Source organism: Dryobates pubescens, chromosome 6 (assembly GCF_014839835.1).
Source record: "Dryobates pubescens isolate bDryPub1 chromosome 6, bDryPub1.pri, whole genome shotgun sequence".
Classification (NCBI taxonomy): domain Eukaryota; kingdom Metazoa; phylum Chordata; class Aves; order Piciformes; family Picidae; genus Dryobates; species Dryobates pubescens.
In genome coordinates, this window is record NC_071617.1 from 5,541,729 (window position 1) to 5,563,885 (window position 22,157).

Genomic DNA, 22,157 nt, shown 5'->3' on the forward strand with positions numbered 1-22,157 from the left:
GCTACTACAAGGTCGCTGCTTTTGTCTGATGTATTTCCAAATTATAACTTACAAATTACTAAATGTGTTCAAAGTGTTTTGCAATCACTTTTGACAACTCACTGCAGCTACAGCAATTCCCTAGTCTCAATATTTTCACTGGCTCTCCCAGGAACTCTTTGCTATTATTTTTTTCACAGGTCTTTGAACACGTCTCCATTCTACCTAGCGTGCAACCCTCCCACACATGCCCAAACAGAGCTGGTCAGGAGCTTGACTAAACATTTTTCATCCAAAAGCAATTTGCAAAATCAACATGGATGTAGAAATTTGTACACCAGCTTCAACTAGAAAAACCCTGTAAAGAAAAATACAGACCATCTCTCCTTCTAAGGGAGAGCCTTCAATTTGCAACACGAAGCAAAATAGCTGGAAAGCTTCTTCAGCCTGCTTCAGGCTGGGCATCAGAAATTTGATTTCTGCCTTCTAAAGAAGTGCCTAAATTCTTCTCACAGATTTTCTGTGTTGCAAGACTTGAAAATCCTCTGGATCACAAGCTCCTATTAAAGACTGATTTGCATCAGCATGAAACTTAAAATCTTTGGCGTTACTCTGCCTCGCCTGGGAGTATCCTGATGCAGAGCTACAAGGCAGAGATGTTTGTTTCTCCCTCACTTTTCATTTCCATAAAAAATAAATGAATGATTCATTCATTCATTCAAATGTTTTTAAAATCAAGCAGGATTAAAAGCTGATTTATCTGAAACTGGAGCTAAACTTGTCACCATTTCAAAACAATTTCTTATACACTACTTACAGACTTTCAAAAGTATTCTCAACTGAACTGGAGAATGAATAAAGCTTACACTTAAAATTACTTTGTAAATTAAGGTGAAGCCATCACATTGTAAGTATTGTAATAATTCCCTTCACTAACTCTCTGTAGAGTTCATGTTTGAGTAGCATATTTGTGGGTTGAAATAACAGTACCTGTGTATTTACATTACACTAGGTATTCTAGCAGCAAAATAAAGGTCAAAATTAGGTACCTATTCCAAACACTGCAGAGAAAAAAATGGCAAGAGCCTGATGTCAGATATCTTCCAAAGTAATTTCCCCTTTTTACAGAATCACAGAAAACAGTTGTCTGGAAGAGACATCCAGTCCAACCTTCAACCCAGCACTGAAGGGTCAACACTAAAACACACAGTATCACACAGTATCACACAGTATCACACAGTATCACAGTAACTAAGGTTGGAAGAGACCCCAAGGATCATCAAGTCCAACCTGTCTCGGTAGACCTCACGACTAGACCATGGCACCAAGTGCCACATCCCATCTCCCCTTGAACACCTCCAGGGACGGCGACTCCACCACCTCCCTGGGCAGCACAGTCCAATGACGAATGACTCGCTCAGTGAAGAACTTTTTCCTCACCTCGAGTCTAAACCTCCCCTGGCACAACTTGAGACTGTGTCCTCTTGTTCTGGTGCTGGTTGCCTGGGAGAAGAGACCAACCCCCTCCTGTCTACAACCACCTTTCAGGTAGTTGTAGAGGGCAATGAGGTCGCCTCTGATCCTTCTCTTCTCCAGGCTAAACAATCCCAGCTCCCTCAGCCTCTCCTCACAGGGCTGTGCTCAAGGCCTCTCACCAGCCTTGTTGCCCTTCTCTGGACACGTTCAAGTGTCTCGATGTCCTTCTTAAACTGAGGGGCCCAGAACTGGACACAGTACTCAAGGTGTGGCCTAACCAATGCAGAGTACAGGGGCACAATGACCTCCCTGCTCCTGCTGGCCACACTATTCCTAATACAGGCCAGGATGCCATTGGCCTTCTTGGCCACCTGGGCACACTGCTGGCTCATGTTTAGGCGGGTGTCAATCAGCACCCCCAGGTCCCTCTCTGTTTGGCACATCCCTAAGCGCCACGTCCACACACTGCTTAAACACCTCCAGGAACGGTGACTGCACCACTGCCCAGGGCAGACCATTCCAGTGTTTCAGAACCCTCTCTGTGAAGAAATATTGCCTAACATCCAGCCTGAACTTCCCCTGGTGCGGCTTGAAATCATTCCCTCTAGTCCTGTCACTTGTTGCCAAGGAGAAGAGGCTGTCCGCTCCTTGCTCCAACCTCCCTTCAGGTAGTTGTAGAGTGATGAGATCTCTCCTCAGTCTCCTCTTCTCCAGACTGAACACTGCAGCTCGCTCAGCTGCTCCTCATAGGCCATGTGCTCCAGGCCCTTCACCAGCCTCATTGCCCTTCTCCGGACATGCTCCAGCACCTCAATGTCATTCCTACACTGAAGGGCCCAGAACTGGACACAGTAGAATAGAATAAACCAGATTGGAAGAGACCTTCAAGATCATCCTGTCCAACCTATCATCCAACACCACCTAATCAACTAAACCATGCAACCAAGCACCCTATCAAGTCTCCTCCTGAACACCTCCAGTGATGGTGACTCCACCACCTCCTCGGGCAGCCCACTCCAATGGGCAATCACTCTCTGTGTAGTCAAGGTGTGGCCTCACCAGTGCAGTAGAGGGGGATGATCACCTCCCTGTTCCTGCTGGCCATATTGTTTCTAATACAAGTCAGGATGCCATTGGCTTTCTTAGCCACCTGGGCACACTGCTGGCTCATATTTAATCTCACTCACATTAAACATTGATTCATATTTAATTATTTTTTTATATAGATATAATAATTTCCAACTTTGCAGTCAACTATTTCTGGAATTACTTATTGAGTTTTTCTAGTTATTTCAGATGACCTCAGAAAAATCTGACAAAGAAGGATACTTTTATTTCTCCAGGAGATAAATACCTAGGAACTGCAAACGAACTCTTGAGCAATGTGAAATCTTAGGAGAAGTTCAGGAACCCTGCAGGAGTTGCCTTGAGCTTCTCACCAGATTTGGGCACTCAGTGTTTGGAAAGCAGAACTGCCGAGTGGCAGAAGCCTCTTCCAGGAGCATCACAGTAGGACTCAGAGACATCAATCCCATTGGTAAAATCCTATAGCCACAACTTTCTATGCTCATAGGCTTCTGCTTCTCCATGTCCTGTGCAAGCATACCACATGCTCCAGTGCTCAATTCACTGCAAGTAACTTACACCCTTTCCAATTCCCAGATCTTTTCTTCCTAAATTCATGTGCCCTTTTAACATGCTCCTACAAGTTTGTATAAAACAATGTCTGTCTTCTCATTCTGCAAAGCAATGCTAAAAAGGAAATAAATAAATAAAATACATATGTAACAAACATGTATTTATGTTTACATGTATTTACCCTAGAATGGGTTGTCCAGGGAGGTGGTTGAGGCCCTGTCCCTGGAGGCGCTTAAGACCAGGCTGGATGAGGCTCTGGCCAGGCTGATCTAGTGTGGGGTGTCCCTGCCCATGGCAGAGGGGTTGGAACTAGATGATCCTTGTGGTCCCTTCCAACCCTGACTGATACTATTTATGTTTAGGCCCTTCAATATTTTTTAATTCTGGGGGCATGTTTCCAAAACACTTTGCAGGCAGAGTGGGTCATGCTGATTCCTTCAAGAAGAAAGCTTAAGTTGGGTAATGATTCTGTGAAAGTTAAAAAGAAGCAGGTGTTCACAGGTATGCTGCTTAAAAAGTGCTAAAAAAGCCACAGGTCTGCCTTGAAACATAGGCTCTTATGCTCCTTTCCCACTTTTGCATCGTTCATCTTCCAACCCTGACAATTCTATGAATCTATGTCTGCGAGCATTTAAATCTATACCCAACTTTAAAACTCAGCATTCCATCTATACAATCCCATCTATAAGACCCCTACACGAATTTATCCACAGATCTGTCACACTGAAATTTAATGTGGAACATTTTAAGCAATTAAATACCATGTTTCTAGGTTATGTTTAAACTTCCAGCCTGGGAAGTCTCACAAGCTGAGACAATTAATTCAGAGACACATCTGTGATGAAAAGCTTGGCCAGCTATACACCCAGAGTTCAAAATTCCTTTACAGCTGAGTGCGTTCTGCTTCACAAACGTTACAGTCCGACAAGAGATAGCCCCCAAAAGTTCCTTTATAGTCCCGTTTGGAACAACGTACGGAGAAACCCAGGGCGGCGACAAAAGAATGAAACATTCAGCAAGTGAAAAGAACAGTGGTCACGTCTGAGCCCTGAGTGGCAAACCATTGTGGAGCTGCTCGCTTTCCAAAGGGCACTGAAGAATGAATAAGCTGCTTAAGCACATTATCCCCTTATTCAGGTCAACACCATGCAACCCGGGGCTGCAGTGGTTGGGTTTTTGTTTTGGTTTGGGTTGGGGTTTTGGGGGTTGTGGTAGTTTTTTTTCAGAGGGTTCACACATCTTGAGAGATTAACATTTGCTATCGACTATTTCATGGCTTTCAAAACCCATTACTGCAAAGAAAGTTCCATCCTACAATCGAGTGTGTCAAGCTGACATGATGATTAGGTACTTTTCCTCAGTGACTTGGGTTTCTTTGTTCCCCAGCTTGTTGTCAAAGAGTAAACTTTGTTTTGTTACGCTGGAAATCAAATCTCCTTCAAAATAAGACTCTGCTTCCCCCCCACCCCCCCAGAGTAGTGGGTTTTAACATGTGCAAAGTGACAGGGGAAAAGTTGCCATTGGTTTATTTTCAGACACATCCTAAGGCTAAAAAAAAAAAGAAGTTTTAAAACATTGAGGTTTAGCAATGTGATACATCCAAGCTTTACCAGAAATCAGGTTTTTTACAAGAATAAAGGGCTTAATTGAGGTTCCGGTCCTGGAAATATCATGTAGATCTACTTAGAATTAGCTGTGTAAAACAACAAAGAGCTCTTTGAAGCACCACCTGAGCATATTAAAACTGTAATGACCTTTGGGGTTTTTAAGAAAATGGCAAGTCATTTATACCATCTAACTTGTGCACACTTATAGTAAAGAGATCAGCAAGCCATCAAAGCTCAAGCAAGACTTTAGCTCTGCACCTGGCTCTAATTTAGCCACAAAAGCCAAATGAGCAAGAAACAGAAAACTGAGCACTTATGTATTTCATCAGTTGACAACAAACATGTTGAAATGTCATCTATTCTCAAACTTGGCACCAAGACACTTCTTTGGAACAGGTACCTATTTTAGTGAACAGCTTCATGGAAAATTGGAGGTCAAGAACTGTGAGACACTGAGCCTTTCCACTCACAAGGATGGCAGCAGAGAGATTCCAGAACTTCTCAGTCACCTAGAAAGTGTTTGATGTGTGGTAATGCTTCACAGCAGCATCTCCCTCCGTGCCATTAAAATGCCAAAACCCTCCAATGGTTCCACAAGGGGAATTATCTCCATTAGAGCCAGTTAGAAAATTGAAGAATTAGATTTGTATGGGATAGGGATGTACTTAAGAGAGTCCAACACAGGGCTACCAGGATGATGAAGGGACTAGAGCACTGCCTTATGAGGAGAGGCTGAGAGACCTGGGGCAGTTCAGTCTGGAGAGAAGACTGAGAGGGGATCTAATAAATGTAGATAAATATCTGCAGGCTGGGTGTGAGGAAGGAAGGGATGGCCTCTGCTCACTTTGTGCCCTGTAACAAGGGGCAATGGATGTAAACTACAGCACAGGAAGTTCCACCTCAACACGAGGAAGAACTTCTTTACTGTAAGGGTCACAGAGCACTGGAACAGGCTGCCCAGAGAGATTGTGGAGTCTCCTTCTCGGAGACTTTCAAGACCCATCAGGATGCATTTCTGTGTGACCTGTGCTTCTATGGCCCTGCTCTGGCAGTTGGTTGGACTTGAAGATCTCCAGAGGTTCCTCCCAACCCCTAACATCCTGTGAGCCACAGCTTTGTGACACAGCCATGCCACATGCCAGAAATGAAACACATTAGAGAGTATGATTGGTCTGTCCAGCAGGTCACACCATTACCAAGAAAATCAGGGGGATTGCTGCTGCATTTCCTTACCTTAGTATACCATGAATTCTTTCTGTAAACTTCTTTTTGTCTCAGTTTTCACAGTTTGGGAAGAACTGGTAAGCAGAGGGGAATTTTTGGTGGGGTTTTTTTGTTTGTTTCTTTTGAGGTTGGTTTTTTTTTTTTGGTTCTAGAAGATTGAAATTCCACTCAGAGTGAAACTAACTGCAATAAAAGAGTTAGCCAGTCAGGAACAATGTCAACATTTTAGACTTAATTTCAGCTTCTGTCTATATTCATAACCCAGTAACCAATCTGCATGTAAATTTTCGGTTTGCAAGGGCCACCACGCTGAATCACAATCTTCTGTCCTGCAAGAACTGCTTACAGCTGCAAAGTGGGTTTTTTATGGCATTGGGAAGAATGCATAACATTTCCATTTATATTAGACTAGGAAGCCTTTTTTTCTGTTTGTTTATTTGCACAGAATCATAGAATCAACCAGGTTGGAAAAGACCTCAGAGATCATCAAGTCCAACCTATTACCTAATACCTAACAGCTCATGACAACTAAACCATGGTTCCAAGTGCCATGTCCCATCCTTTTTTGAACACCTCCAGGAACAGGGAGGGCAGCACATTCCAATGGCCAGTTTCTCTTTCTGTGAGGAACTTTCTCCCCACCTCAAGCCCAAACTTCCCCTGGCACAACTTGAGACTCTTGTTCTGCCACAGGTTTCATGGGAGAATAGACCAACCTTCACCTGTATTGCTCTCTACAACTTCCCTTCAGGTAGTTGTAGAGAGCAATAAGGTCTCCCCTGAGCCTCCTCTTCTCCAGGCTAAACAACCCCAGCTCCCTCAGCCCTTTTTCTTTGAGTAAGCTTATTTTGAAGTCTGAAATACAGGATGACACCTTTACAACATGTAACAGATTCTGTGTTTCCAAATGCTAACTGAATTTCAGATGTGCTGAATGCTGCAAGTAACACTGATGCTAACCAGGTTTGATGATGTAGAATACCTTAGCAAAAAAAAATTATAACCAGAGTGGTAAAGATATTTACAATTTTTTTGGCTTTGAACTACACTGGGCCCATGGCATACTTATTGAGAAGAGATCATGGCCTCTTGTCATGGTTTGAGGCTTAGGCCTTCAAGAATCATGGAGTCGAAGCCTCCAGAGGCTAGATGGGTCCAGGTAGCGGACAGGAAATTGTGATTTTTACTGTTTCATTCCCTGAATGTCTTGCACCTTTCCCTACAAAAAGGGATTGCACAGTTGATTCATTCTCTTTCCATCCCTCTCTCCTCCCTGGACACAGTGAGCAACCTTATCTGGTATGTAGGGGAAGGATGGTTCCAGTCTTACCTGTGGCCTTAAAGGCCAGGCAAATTTTCCCTGTGCAATTTTTGCCTTTTGGGGCTTACTATGGGGGGAATAGAACAGAGCAGTGGAAGAACAAGTACTGGGGCTTATGGTAAACCTCAGGTGGGGGGGAGAGAAGGAGTACTGGGGTTTTGGTCTGATTTGGTGAAGACTTTTGGTTTGATGGATTTTTGTATATTTCATATGCTTTTGCCCTGCTTTGCATTGTAGTTTGTAGTTATTAAAAGCACCTTCCATTTAAGCTTCCAATACATTCCGTGTTTCTATCCAAATCCTGTGTGAGGTCTGTCTTTAATTACTTTGAAAGTAATTTCACAGAATCACACAGAACCACAGAATCAGCCAGGTTGGAAAAAACCTCAGAGATCATCAAGTCAAACCTATTACCTAATACCTAACAGCTCCTGACAACTAAACCATGGCTTCAAGCGCCACTAAAAGAGATCATGGCCCCTGTGTCATGGTTTGAGGCTTATGCTTGTAGTGGACAGGTAATTGTAATTTTAGGGCATGCCTTCCCCCACTGCCCAATCAAGGAAGACAACCTTCTTATCTGAAGATCAGACCTTTGTCAAAACATTTTTAAATTGCAAAGAGCCTCTTACACAAGAAAGAAAGGGCCCTATCCACTGCTTCTCCCCAGAAGGAGACATACAGCTAGCACTGGATCTGGATATCTCCAACAGAAAGACATTGGCATACAGAGCATTACCTCTGTTACCACTTTGCTTTATTTGGTCTCTTCTCCCAGGCAGCCAGCACCAGAACAAGAGGACACAGTCTCAAGCTGCATCAGGGGAGGTTTAGGCTGGAGGTTAGGAAGAAGTTCTATACAGAGAGAGTGACTGCCCATTGGAATGGGCTGCCCAGGGAGGTGGTGGAGTCACCATCATTGGAGGTGTTCAGGAGGAGACTTGATGGGGTGCCTGGTGCTATGGTTTAGTTGTTTAGGTGGGTTGGATTGGTTGATGGGTTGGACGCGATGATCTTGAAGGTCTCTTCCAACCTGGTCTGGTCTATTCTATTCTATTCTATTCTATTCTATTCTATTCTATCTTATCTGATAAAGGTTCCCAAAATGGGAGGCCAAAAACTGGGTATCATGATGGGTCATTCTAGGCATCAATAAACAAGGAAAACCGACACACGCTGGAAATGAGTTTAAAAAGTTGAGCCCAGATGTGCTAGGCCTGAGAAACCCAAGTAGCTGCAAGTACTTTAGAGATCAAGCTATGGAGTATGCCAACAACAGCTGTGCAATAATTAACATTTTCCTATCTGTGACTCTAAAAAGGTCACTGAAAACTGTCTATTGTCTGTTCAGACAAAATTCCAGATCTGCAATAGTCAGGAATATAAAAGGTAATGCATTCATAGTGTGTTACTTTGACATAAATATGTATTAATACATAAATATGTATTAAGACTCAGATGAAGCAATATCATGATGTACTCAAATTCTGATTAAAATGATTTAAGATTATGATAAAAAAACATAGAGTATATTCACTTGCAGATGTCTGTAGAGATCCTACAGATTTGCACAACTACACTTGATGTAATCAGTTGCTTCTCCTTAAGGACAGGCTTGACTTCTCCAGTCTCACTTGTTCTTTCCTTTCATAAGGCTGTCTGCCAGCCTGACCTTTACATCCTTTGTTTCTGCTCAGGAAGCTTACTCATTTGGTAACCTGAAGAGAAAGCAGCAGTTGTAACTTTGACTGAGCACTGACCTATGTTGCTTATAGAATTACAGAATGGTTTGGGTTGGAAGTGACATTTAAAGACCATGTAGCCCAACCCCTCTGCAGTGAGCAAGGACATCCTCAACTAGATCAGGTTGCTCAGAGTCCCATCCAACCTGACCTTGAAAGTTTCCAGGGACGGGCTTTTCACCAGCACTCTGGGCAACCTGTTCCAGTGCTTAACCACCCTCATTGTAAAAAATGTCTTCCTTTCATCTAGTCTAAATCTTCTGTCTTAGTTTAAAACCATCACCCCTTGGCCTTTATTCGAGTCATTTCCCACACGTGCAGGCAGCTCTACCCAGCTGCACAACTCTCAGCTCCAGCAAACTTTCATTTAGCAAGGCAAAAAAAGAAATCACTCTAATGGGCGGAAAGAATGCTTCATGAAGGAATCTTGTAACATGCTATGAAATTACCACAGCCTGTCCCCAAGCAAGAGCCTGCACAAAGCCAGGCTGTGCCAAGGACATTCTGCGGGCTGTTTCCGGCACACGCGTGTGGCACCAAATAAAGGCCCCAGTGTGCAGGGGCTGCGGGCAGCCGCGGGCTGCGTGCCGAGGGGGTGCCATCCCTCCTGCCCTCTTGCATGGCACACTCTGCTGCGTTCCCCATTCCCCTTCTCATGGGTAGCAGAACAGCGCTCCCAGGAAGTCAGACTCGTTCTCTTGCACAAAGACGCAAAGCTAAACACCAGTCAGTCCCCTATGGGTAATATTTAAAAGCATTCATAAATTACACAAAGTAGCACAAGCTATGTGGCCTGTCCTTAGTGAGGGAGCATCAACTGCAAGATCCAAAGAGAAAATGATCACAGGATCACAGGATGTTAGGGGTTGGAAGGTACCTCGGAAGGTCATCAAGTCCAACCCCCCCTGCCAGAGCAGGACCACAAAATCTAGCCCAGGTTGCACAAGAACACAGCCAGATGAGTCTTTAAAGTCTCCAGAGGAGACTCCACAATCTCTCTGGACAGCCTGTTCCAGTGCTCTGTGACCCTCACATTACACAAGTTCCTGCTCACGATGAGGTGGAACCTCCTGTGTTGTAGTTTATATCCATTACCCCTCATCCTATCACAGGGTGCAAGTGAGCAGAGCCTGTCCCCTTCCTCTTGACACCCAGCCCTCAGATATTTATAAACATTTATTACATCCCCTCTGAGTCTACACAGCCCCAGGTCTGTCAGCCTCTCCTCATAGGGCACATGCTCCCGGTATCTTTTACCACACTTGTACAGTGTAGTGACAGGGAAAGAGGGAATGGATTGAAGCTTGAGAAGGGAAGATTTAGACAGGACTTTAGAATGAAATTCTTTACAGTAAGGGTGGTGAGATCCTGGAACAGGTTGCCCAGGGAGGGTGTGGATACTCCCTCCAAGAAGGTTTTCAAAGCCAGGCTGGATGAGGCCTCGAGCAGTCTGGTCTAGTGGAAGGGGTCCCTGCCAATGGCAGGGGGGTTGGAACTAAATGATCTTTAAGGTCCCTTCCAACCCAAGCCATTCTATGAATCTATGATTTATTTTTTAAGGGCAATAATACATCAGATGAATAATACATTATTGAAAGCAATTAGGCTTTTGTTCCACCTGCTCATCATTCCAGCACACAGTATGTAAGATTCACAGAAGAAAGAAAAAGCTTTTCCAGTAAGTTTCCATTGAAAGGGGTTTATTTTTTTAGTAAGTTTCCAGCAGCAAAATTAACTGGAGAATCTATCAAAAACTGCTCTGCACACTCTGGTCTTTAGGGAAGTTTCCAATTAGGAAAGACCTGAGAATACTGCTCAGCACTGAAGCATATCCCAGACTATAAACAGACAGATAAAGCAAAAAACCATAGAATCATAGAATAGTCTGGGTTGGAAGGGACCTCCAAAGGCTAGCTAACCCAACCCTCTGTGCAGTAAAGCAGGGGCATCCTCAACTAGATAAGGTTGACCAGAGCCCTGTCAAGGCTCACCTTGAATATCTCCAGGGATGATCTTTCCCTGAAATTTAAATGCTACTGGAATATTTTTTTTCAGGTGAATAAGCTTGCTTTGATGCTTTCAGCCAGCTTAACTTTGAAAAACTATTAGAAGCAACTATCAGAGAAGTGACATGACTGAGTCTGCAGCACAAGCCTTGCACTAGAGATAATGGAGAAGAGCAGGTGTTTTCCTCAGGACTGGATTAGATGCTGTTTATGAAAGTACTGCAGTTGGAGAAAAAAACCTGCCTCAAAACTAGCAAGCTGTAAACATACAATTGTGCCAAAATCTTCTCTTCACTGAAATCATAAAGTCCTCATTAGGCTGCTGTCCATAATACTTCTTTTCCTACTACTATGCTTCTGTACCACTACCTCAGGGATGCACAAGGTCCTTCTTTTAAATCTACATTGATTGTCTACACCAGGTAGCAGCTATGAAAGCAGGTCATTACTGTGGTACTTAGAGAATTGTAGAATAGTCCAGGCCAGAAGGGACCTCTCCAAATGTCATCCAGTCTGACCTTCCCCCAGTCAGCAGGGACATCCTCAACTAGATCAGGTTGCCCTGGGCCTCGTCGAGTCTCACCTTGGATATCTCCAGGGAAGGAGCCTCAACCACTTCCCTGGGCAACCTGTGCCAGTGTTCCACCACCTTCATAATAAACAACTTGTTCCTAACATCCAATCTAAATCTGCTCTTGTCTAGTTTGAAGCCATTGCCCCTTGGCCTGTCACTGCAGGCCTTTGTGAACAGTCTCTCTCCATCCTACCTAATTAACAGGTGGAAAAGGAAACTATTTCTGACCTTGGAATTTCCTTACTTTACCCAAAAGAAAAAACCATAGAAATATCCATCTTCTGTGTGAATTGTGCCCATCTGAAAATGAAGGTGTGCTTCATACATGCAGGGCACTGTCACCATGGGTGGAATGGTGATGGACACAGCTGTATTCCAGGGATAACCACAAATATAGACAAGCAACATACCTACAGTAACACACTTCAATGATCATATCATTTGGTCTCTACTGCAAAACTGTTCAAATATGTCAAATTTACATTTCTTAGAGGATGCCTAAAAGTTTTATAGGGACAGCCAGTACAAAACCTTGAAAATTTTATTTTATCCTCATTTATTGTTTGAAGAATCCTAGGTAAATTTAAGTAAAGTTCACCAGAGGTTTTATAACTCTTCTTCCTCATCATCATCCTCTGACTACAGCCTGTCTTTGTCTCTATAGACAGAAATACATAATTGAACACAGTCACACATATTATTCCAGTATGTACTAGTTACAGGAATTACATCCATGTGTATTTTCTGCTTGTGCTGCTAAGCTAAAAGCCTCTCCCACTTTCTCAGTTTGACCTTTACCTTTGGAAAGAGAATTATCAATGAAAAATACCATCTCAATCAGATAAAGTCAAGAGCTGCTGAAGGATAACCTAAGCTGAGTCTCTAGTCCCAGTCACCCAGGAGAAAACTCCATTCTAGGAAATTCTGAGAAGCCCTGAAAAGGACAGTTTCCCACTAACAGAGTTAAGACAACAGCCTGCTCCTCTCCCTAGGAATTTTTCTCTATTCCTTAGACACATTAGTCTCATTGGATACTGTTTTCTGCCTCTTCCTCAGGAGCTCACAAACAATTCTGCAACAGAACAGCATCTTTACAATGCTTGAGGTGGTACTGCTGCACCAGTGCAGGCTAGCATGCATCACACAATCTGCTGCCAGAATGAAGAGATCAGAGAGTCCAGAGGAGGGCCATGAAAATGATGAGGGGGCTGGAGCTCCTCTGCTATGAAGACAAGCTGAGGGAGCTGGGGTTGTTCAGCCTGGAGAAGAGGAGGCTCTGGGAAGACCGAATAGCAGCCCTTCGGTACCTGAAAGGGGCCTACAGGAAGGCTGAAGAGAGACTGGTTACAAATGTTTGCAGGGACAGGATGAGGGGCAATGGCTTCAAACTAGAAAAGAGCAGACTGGGTGTTAGGAACAGGTTCTTTACTATGAGGGTGGTGGAACACTGGAACAGATTAACCAGGGAGGTGGTTGGGGCCCCATCCCTGGAGATAGTCAAAGTGAGGCTCAACAGGGCTCTGGGCAACCTGATCTAGTTGAGGATGTCCCTGGTCACTCCAGAGGGGATTGGACTGGATGACCTTTGGAGTCTCCTTCCAACCTGGACATTCTCTGATTCTATGCTAATTGATAGAACATTTTAAGATAAATAAGCCAATAAGATATATACTCATACTGCTAACACCCTGCATCATGTTTACCAGTCTCAGAGAACTCTCCTGATGTTAACATCTGCCTGCAGGGGTAGGGACGGTGACAATTATACAAATGCCTGTCATTTGAGTTGGAACTTGGAAGATGCTCAGAACCATGGATCTGGAGCAACAATTCAGCAGACACAATTCTAGGATGCATAACTCCTTTATACAGTAAAACTGAAAACAAATGGCTGTCTGCATACCAGTGGCATTTCCTGAAAACCTTAATCATTTGTCTATTGAGAAAACAATAGTCCTGAAGAACCAAATATCCTTCAGAACTTCAGCAGATTATGCTGTGTAGAATCAGCAACATTTCAACACACAAATAGTGATCAGAAAGTAAAGAAATCTGAGAAGTCTCTCATATTTTAGTCATACAATTTTCAGAACATCTCTAGGCATCTACTCTGCCCTGGTGAGGCCACATCTGGAATATTGTGTCCAGTTCTGGGCCCCTCAGTTAAAAAAGGACAGGGAACTGCTTGAAAGAGTCCAGCGCAGAGCCACAAAGATGATTAACCTTCTTCCCTTCTGAGGAAAGGTAGAGGGACCTGGGTCTCTTTAGCTTGAAGGAGTCTGAGAGGTGAGCTCAGTAATATGTGGAGGGCAAGTGTCAGGAGGACAGCACCAGGCTCTTTTCAGTGATGTGCAATGACACGACAAAGGGCAATGGGCACAAGCTGGACCACAGAAGGAAAACCTTTTCACTGTGAGACTGGCAGAGCACTGGATCAGGCTGCCCAGAGAGGTTGTAGAGTCTCCTCGGGAGACATTCAAAACCTGCCTGGATGTGTTCCTGTGTGGGCTGCCCTAAGTGATCCTGCTTTGGCAGGGTGGTTGGGTTTGATGATCTCTGAAATGCCTCTCCAACCCCTAACAGGTTTGATGTCTTTTTTCCATTTACATGCACTTATAAATCTCCATCCCTTGTTGTGGCTTCTACTAAACTTATTTCTATTTACTTAGCACATGGTCCTTCATCAAAGTATCTCTGACCCCTACATCCCTGTCTCCTGTGCTGACACTCTGCCATTATTGGTTTTTTTTAGAGCCAAATGGGTTGGGTCTCCTCCTACAAAAACAAGCCATATCAACAGTGTTCCTTTGAGTGACTGGCAATCATTAAACAAGTCTGGTAATTATTTCATCACTGGCATCTCAGCTGTTGGCTATATATCTGTCACAGCACAAGAAGAAGAAAGGGAAAATTAGTTCTGCCCAGAAGCAAGGTCGACATCTGTAAGAAGACCTTTATGGTCAACAGGTGACACATTTCATCCTGGATGCTAGGCACAAGTGATGCATCTTGACTCACAATTTGTGATAATAGGTAATTTATGGCTCATACCCTCTCTTTTCTTCTCCACTGCCTGTCAAATTGCTGAGGAAGCACATAGCTAGCAGTGACTGTTTCAGAAAGAATGGAAGCCAACCAAAACAAACACTATCTGTTGCTGTCTTCTGAGCATGAAGAGTTGGAAACGTCTAACGTATCTTGAAACAGTCTGCCATCGGTTTGGTCTATGGATATTCATGCATGCAATCCAAAATAAGCATTTCCAGATACTCATTTCTGCTCTCTTATAGACCTCCTTGTGCTGAAAGGTGAAATAAGAAGGAATGAAATGGACTGACAGAACTGCTGGTAACATCAGGACACAGCTCGTTCCTTCTCCTGTCAGCTAAAACCCAGACTTAAACCCCAGGTCACCATTTATGTCCTATCTAGTAAAGTCCTCCCCTCATCAAACCATTGCTGATACGCTGTTCAGTAAATGTGAAACTCTGAAGCACACCACCTGGCTTTGTCACAGTTTCCATGGTCTAATGAAATAGAGTATCTCACAAATTTTCATAAGTGGCAGGTTTCATGAAAACAAATTAACAGTCTCAGGAAAAGGACACCAGATATTCCTGGCCAAAAAGGCAAAGTTGAAAGGGTGTCAAGGGATCAAAAGTAACAGAGGTCTATAACTGAGGTTTTCTCACTCACTAAGCAGCAGAATGGCACTTCTCAAAAATACGAAGGGTGGGTTTGGTAAGAGATGGACAGAAGTGTAAAAGCAAGTTTTAGTCTGTGTTGAAGTGTTTTGAGCCACACAGTACCAACATGTCACAGGCAGAGACAGCAAGTGAAGTGGAAACTGAATAGGAATTCATGGTATTTAACTTAAGAAGCTATACTGGATATTTCAGTATCGAAGTTTGCTAGAAGTTCTTTTCATAGGCATCAGACAAAAAAAAATTCAAAGAATCAATTCATCTTGAACATCTCTCCTATGAAGAGACTGAGACACCTGGGGCTGTTTACAGTATCACCGTATCACAGTATCACTAAGGTTGGAAGAGACATCAAAGATCATCGAGTCCAACCTGTCACCACAGACCTCATGACTAGACCATGGCACCAAGTGCCACATCCAATCCCCTCTTGAACACCTCCAGGGACGGTGACTCCACCACCTCCCTGGGCAGCACATTCCAATGACGAACAACTTGCTCAGTGAAGAACTTTCTCCTCACCTCCAGCCTAAACTTCCCCTGGCACAGCTTGAGACTGTGTCCTCTTGTTCTGGTGCTGGTTGCCTGGGAGAAGAGACCAACCCCTTCCTGGCTACAACCTCCTTTCAGGTAGTTGTAGAGAGCAATGAGGTCACCCCTGAGCCTCCTCTTCTCCAGGCTAAACAATCCCAGCTCCCTCAGCCTCTCCTCAAGCCTTGTTGCTCAAGGCCTCTCCCCAGCCTTGTTGCCCTTCTCTGGACACGTTCAAGTGTCTCGATGTCCTTCTTAAACTGAGGGGCCCAGAACTGGACACAGTACTCAAGGTGCAGCCTAACCAATGCAGAGTACAGGGGCACAATGACTTCCCTGCTCCTGCTGGCCACACAGTTCCTAATGCAGGCCAGTTTCATGACAGAGAGAGTCTCAAGACTAACAATTCAAAAGATTATAATTGGCCACTCCATTGAGTCTTAAATATGGGACAGATAAAAGAGAACAGGCAGAAATATTGCTGCTGAGTGGGTACACTAGAAAAATCCACAATCATCAGAACAGAATCATCACAGAATGCCTTGTGTTGGAAGGGGCCTTAAAGATCATCTAGTTCCAACCCCTATGCCATGTGCAGGGACATATCCATCAGACCAGGCTGCTCTAGATTTGGCTTTACTACACAGCCAACATAGAAAGGCTGGGTGGTTAGAAGAAGATTGCAAATACAAATTTCTGGCATTTTATGAAAGTATAAGAGAAGCAATATAGGGTGATGGTAGATACAAGTCTGGCACTGAAATACATAACAATATATTTTACACAACATTAATATTATAAGGATAATATGAACTTGAATGACTTAATTTTTTTAGAACAATTAGATGGGTTTTAAAAACTGCAATAGTAAGCCCCTGGTGAAAAAAAAACCACCCACATTAAGACTTTGCTCTTTGTTTTTATTTATTTTAACAAGGCTTTTGCTACTGAAAGGAAATGTAGATCAAAATATTTTGCATCCTTGTCTTAGGGCAAAGGAGATGAGCATTATAACAGTAGCAGTGTAAACACAGAAGGCCTGTTTTATTGTTATATATTACTATTATTATAAATTATGTCCCAGTGGAGGCCAGGGACAAGCAGAGTCCCTCAGGGATCAGTCCTGGGACCAGGCTTGTTCAACATCTTTGTGGGTGCCATGGACAGTGGCACTGAGTGCACCCTCAGCAAGTTTGCTGATGACACCAAGCTGTGTGGCGCAGCAGACAGGCTGGAGGGAAGGGATGCCATCCAGAGGGACCTGGACAGGCTGGAGAGCTGGGCACAAGCCAACCTCATGAGGTTAAACAAGACCAAGGGCAGGGTCCTGCAGCTGGGTCGAGGCAGTCCCAGGCACAAATCCAGGCTGGGCAGGGACTGGCTGGAAAGCAGCCCTGAGGAGAGAGACTTGGGGGAGCTGGTGGATGAGAAGCTCAACAGGAGCTCTCAGTGTGCACTTGCAGCCCGGAAAGCCAATCAGATCCTGGGCTGCATCAAGAGAAGTGTGGCCAGCAGGGCAAGGGAGGTGATTCTCCCCCTCTACTCAGCTCTGGTGAGACCCCACCTGGAGTACTGCCTCCAGTTCAGGAGCCCCTATTACAAGAGGCATATGGAGGGGCTGGAAGGTGTCCAGAGAAGGGCCACGAGGATGATCAGAGTGCTGGAGCACCTCTCCTATGAGGACAGACTGAAGGAGTTGGGGCTGTTCAGTCTGAAGAAGAGAAGGCTCCGAGGTGACCTCATTGTGGCCTTCCAGTATCTGAAGGGGGCTACAAGAAGGCTGGGGAGGGACTTCTCAGGCTCTCAGGTAGTGATAGGACTAGGGAGAATGGAATGAAGCTGGAGGTGGGGAGATTCAGGCTGAAGGTGAGGAGGAAGTTCTTCCCCATGAGAGTGGTGAAGCCCTGGAATGGGTTGTCCAGGGAGGTGGTTGAGGCACTGTCCCTGGAGGTGTTTAAGCCCAGGCTGGACGAGGCTCTGGCCAGGCTGATGTAGTGTGGGGTGTCCCTGCCCATGGCAGGGGGGCTGGAACTAGATGATCCTTGTGGTCCCTTCCAACCCTGACTGATCCTATGATACTACTATGATTATTATACTATTATTATAGTAAAGAAGAAAGCCCATCACAAGTGAATTAAAATGCTGATGGTGTACAGATCATGAAACTGAGGGAAAAAAATAATATTTAAAGTCAATAAATGCCTCAGAGCCAAGCTCATTTCCATTTGATTTCTATTGGTAACACTGCTGGTACCCACAGCTGCTGAGCAATGCCTAAGAACATAGGAGAAAAGCATCCAAAGGCAAACAAGGGGTGATGTAATACATTCCCTTGGGAACACCATGGTAAAGAATAGCAAATTATCTTCCACACTTGCAAATAAGTGAAAACAGTTCACAGCTCTAAATATGGTGGGACATGCTGTTCCCCTTTGTACTAATTATTTCATAAAAGGGGTAAGCAATGTTTTGTATTTCAGCTCTCTTAATAGGTAATTAGTAGAATGCATCCCTTAGGAAGCCCTTAGGAAGCACAAGTTGTTTACACACAGTCTTCTAACTGAAGGTTTAACATAACCAAGAAAAAAACATAGAAAAGCAAAAGATACAGAAGAAATAGTAATTGAAAATATTAAAAATTAAAATATGGAGAAGACCAAGGACAAAACAGAAGACAAATTCAAAGATTCTTAAAAAGGAAGTCTTTAAAAGACTGAAACAGACTGGAAACCTCAGTACCTAGGGTACCTTTAGACTCGCAAGGAGTGGAGTACCCGAGGTGACCCTGCTTTGACCCTAGGGGAGCTCTGGAGGTACCTTCAAACTCTAATGTACTGTGATACAGTAATCCCACCTCAACCACATGCTGCAACCTCTTCAGGCAAGAGGTTTAGGATATAGAGGTTTCCTGACTAAAGCCATATGCTGTTTTGAGGATGTACTTGAAAGAATGGAATGGAATGGAATGGAATGGAATGGAATGGAATGGAATGGAATGGAATGGAATGGAATGGAATGGAATGGAATGGAATGGACCAGGTTGGTCTAACCCCATGCAGTGCTACAGGCTGGGGTCAGAGTGGCTGGAGAGCAGCCAGGCAGAAAGAGACCTGGGGGTGCTGGTTGATAGTAGGCTGAACATGAGCCAGCAGTGTCCCCAGGTGACCAAGAAGGCCAATGGCATCCTGGCCTGCATCAGGAATAGTGTAGCCAGCAGGAGCAGGGAAGTCATTCTGCCCCTGTACTCAGCACTGGTTAGGCCACACCTTGACTACTGTGTCCAGTTCTGGGCCCCTCCCATTTTATCACATCACATAAAGTTAGGTAGAATTTCTTGAGTAAATTGCTGTTGATAGCATAACAAGAAGAGGAATGAGATTTCTGCTGTATTTGTTAATTATTATTTGAATAGTCATAATAAAGGCCAGTTATTCCCATCCCAATCTAAGCATAGGTAGGTATGTCTCAAGCTGTGCAGGGGGAGGTTTAGGCTTGATCTTAGAAAGAAGCTCCTCCCAGGAAGAGAGATTGCCCATTGGAATGTGCTGCCCAGGGAGGTGGTAGAGACACCAGCACTGGAAGTGTTTAAAAGGAGACTGGATGAGACACTTAGTACCATGGTTTGGTTGATTAGGTGGTCTTGGGTGACAGATAGTACTTGGTGATCTCAAAGGTCTTTTGCAACGTGGTTAATTCTGTGTTCTGTATATTCTGTATTCTGCATTCAGACTTGGCATTCATTTTCATGGAAGTTTGTGTGCACACAGAGGTATCTCCATTACATCATGCATGGAGTTAATACATTTGGGATGCTAGAAAATTCCATGTTTTCCACAGAGCCCTGTCATCAACAGAAATGGTAAATTGTTACTGGATAGAGAGGCCTTTATTGCACAGAATATTCAGTATTTTGGAAGGCTCTGTTTTGTTTGGAAGCTGTATTTCCTGTTTTAATCTTGTTAAATGTGTCAGTCTGCATGTTAGCTTGCATCTGACTTTTGCTGGTGCTTTTTTAATTCCATATGTTTCTACACCTCCCATCCAGACTTATTCCAAGAATATAATCCATTTTCACAGACTTTATTTCCCCCCTCCAAGTCTATCCAATGTGATGTGTTCAGGTGCGCTCGCTGACAAGATGCATCAAGCAAAAATAACACAAAATAGCTGAAAGACAAAATAGCTGCAAACAAAACAATAAAGAAAAAAAGAAAGAGAAGACAAGAATAGAAAAGCTAGCCAGGGAGTTGCTGGTTTTAATCTTAGTAAAGGAAAATGGCTCATTTTTCACTGTTGACTTTTCTCCTTGAGACAGTGAGAGCTCAAAAGTCCTGCTGAGGTGGACCTCGGCTTTGAACAAATGCCAGGGAAACTGATGATGGAAGGCAATGGTATGGGTTAGGTAGCCTTTAAAACACAGTTCAGTAACACACAGCAATGCCTCTTGCATCATGATTTTCTTTTTAAAGGAATCAGAAATTAATTTGCTGGTGGTGTATTTTATGCAGTTGCTTTCATGGGTTTCAGTAGTGGATGCTGCAGTATTTCAGAATTCACTTCTGCAATTACAAAAACCTAATGAGCGAGTGTAAATATTTACTAAATGCTCAAATAATATAGTTCCTAATTTATATCCAATGGCAAATCACTCTATGAAGAGCTTCTTCCTAACCTCCAGCCTAAACCTGCCCTGGCACAGGTTGAGACTGTGTCCTCTTGTTCTGGTGCTCGTTGCCTGGGAAAAGAGCCCAACCCCCACATGGCTACAACCTCCCTTCACGTAGTTGTAGACAGCAATAAGGTCTCCCCTGAGCCTCCTCTTCTCCAGGCTAAGCAACCCCAGCTCCCTCAGCCTCTCCTCACAGGGCTGTGCTCCAGACCCCTCACCAGCTTTGTTGCCCTTCTCTGGACTCGTTCCAGCAAGGCAACATCTTTCCTGAACTGAGGATCCCAGAACTGGGCACAGGACTCAAGGTGTGGCCTAAGCAGTGCTGAGTACAGGGGCACAATGACCTCCCTGCTCCTGCTGGCCACACTGTTCCTGATGCAGGCCAGGATGCCATTGGCCTTCTTGGCCACCTGGGCACACTGCTGGCTCATGTTTGGCCTACTATCAACCTGTACCCCCAGGTCCCTCTCTGCCTGGCAGCAATCCAGCCACTCTGACCCCAGCCTGTAGCACTGCATGGGGTTGTCAAGTGTAGAACCCGGCACTTAGATGTGTTCAATCTCCTGCCCTTGGACTCTGCCCATCTGTCCAGCCTGTCGAGGTCCCTCTGCAGAGCTCTCCTACCCTCTAACAGATCAACACCTGCCCCCAGCTTGGTGTCATCTGCAAACTTACTGCTGATGGACTCAACGCCCTCATCCAGACCCTTGATAGAGATCTACAACACATCACAAGACCTCATGCATAAGCCTTTATTTTTCAGTTTGTTTCAAATTTCCCTTGAAGTAAGCTCATTTAATGCAGTAACTTGTCTGTTGCCTAAAGTCTGTGATTTCATTTTCTATTCCTCATCTGTTTTATCACTTTTTGTGTGCTCTACTGACAATCCAAGCTGGCAAGCTTACAAGAAACAGAAAGCTAGACATTTGAAGAACAGACAGAAAAAGCAAGCTACAACTTAGTTAAGAGACTGAGTTTGACATGTGTCAGTAACTAATCCACAGGGTATGGCAGAAACATATTCAAATGGTCAATTGTTCTTTATTATCGTACTTACAAATTCTCAACATGTCTGAGTCAAAATACTACCTCAAAACTAACTTTTGAAACTTTCAAGTTGTGAGCATATTGCCAGACATGCTGTAACAATTCACTAAGAGAATATCAAAGAGCAAGAAAAGGAAAAGTCTTCAAAATATTACTGGAAAACATCAGCTGATGGCTACTTGGGATCCACTCAAGCACATCACCCAGCAACCCCTTCACTGAGGGGAAATGGTGCAGTATTTTCTTAGTCCTAAGTACCATCCTTTTCCCACCTCATTCTTTAGGTTTGCAAGAAGGGCAATGAGGCTGGGGAGAGGCCTCGAGCACAAGCCCTGTGAGGAGAGACTGAGGGAGCTGGGATTGTTTAGCCTGGAGAAAAGAAGGCTCAAGGGAGAGCTTATTGCTGTCTACAACTACCTGAAGGGTGGTTAGCCAAGAGGGGGTCGGTCTTTTCTCCCAGGCAACCAGCACCAGAACAGGAGAACATAGTCTCAAGATGCACCAGGGGAACTTTAGGCTTGAGATGAGGATAAAGTTCTTCACAGAGAAAGTTGTTAGGCATTGGAACGGGCTGCCCAGGGAGGTGGTGGAGTCACCATCCCTGGAGGTGTTCAAGAGGGGACTGGATGTGGCACTTGG

At 44.2% G+C, this 22,157-nt stretch overlaps 1 protein-coding gene across 1 annotated transcript in view; it reads right to left on the bottom strand.

Moving 5' to 3' along the window:
• ME1 (malic enzyme 1) overlaps window positions 1-22,157 on the bottom strand; it is a 221,716-nt gene that overhangs the window by 99,758 nt on the left and 99,801 nt on the right. The gene's annotated exons all lie outside the window — the stretch shown is intronic.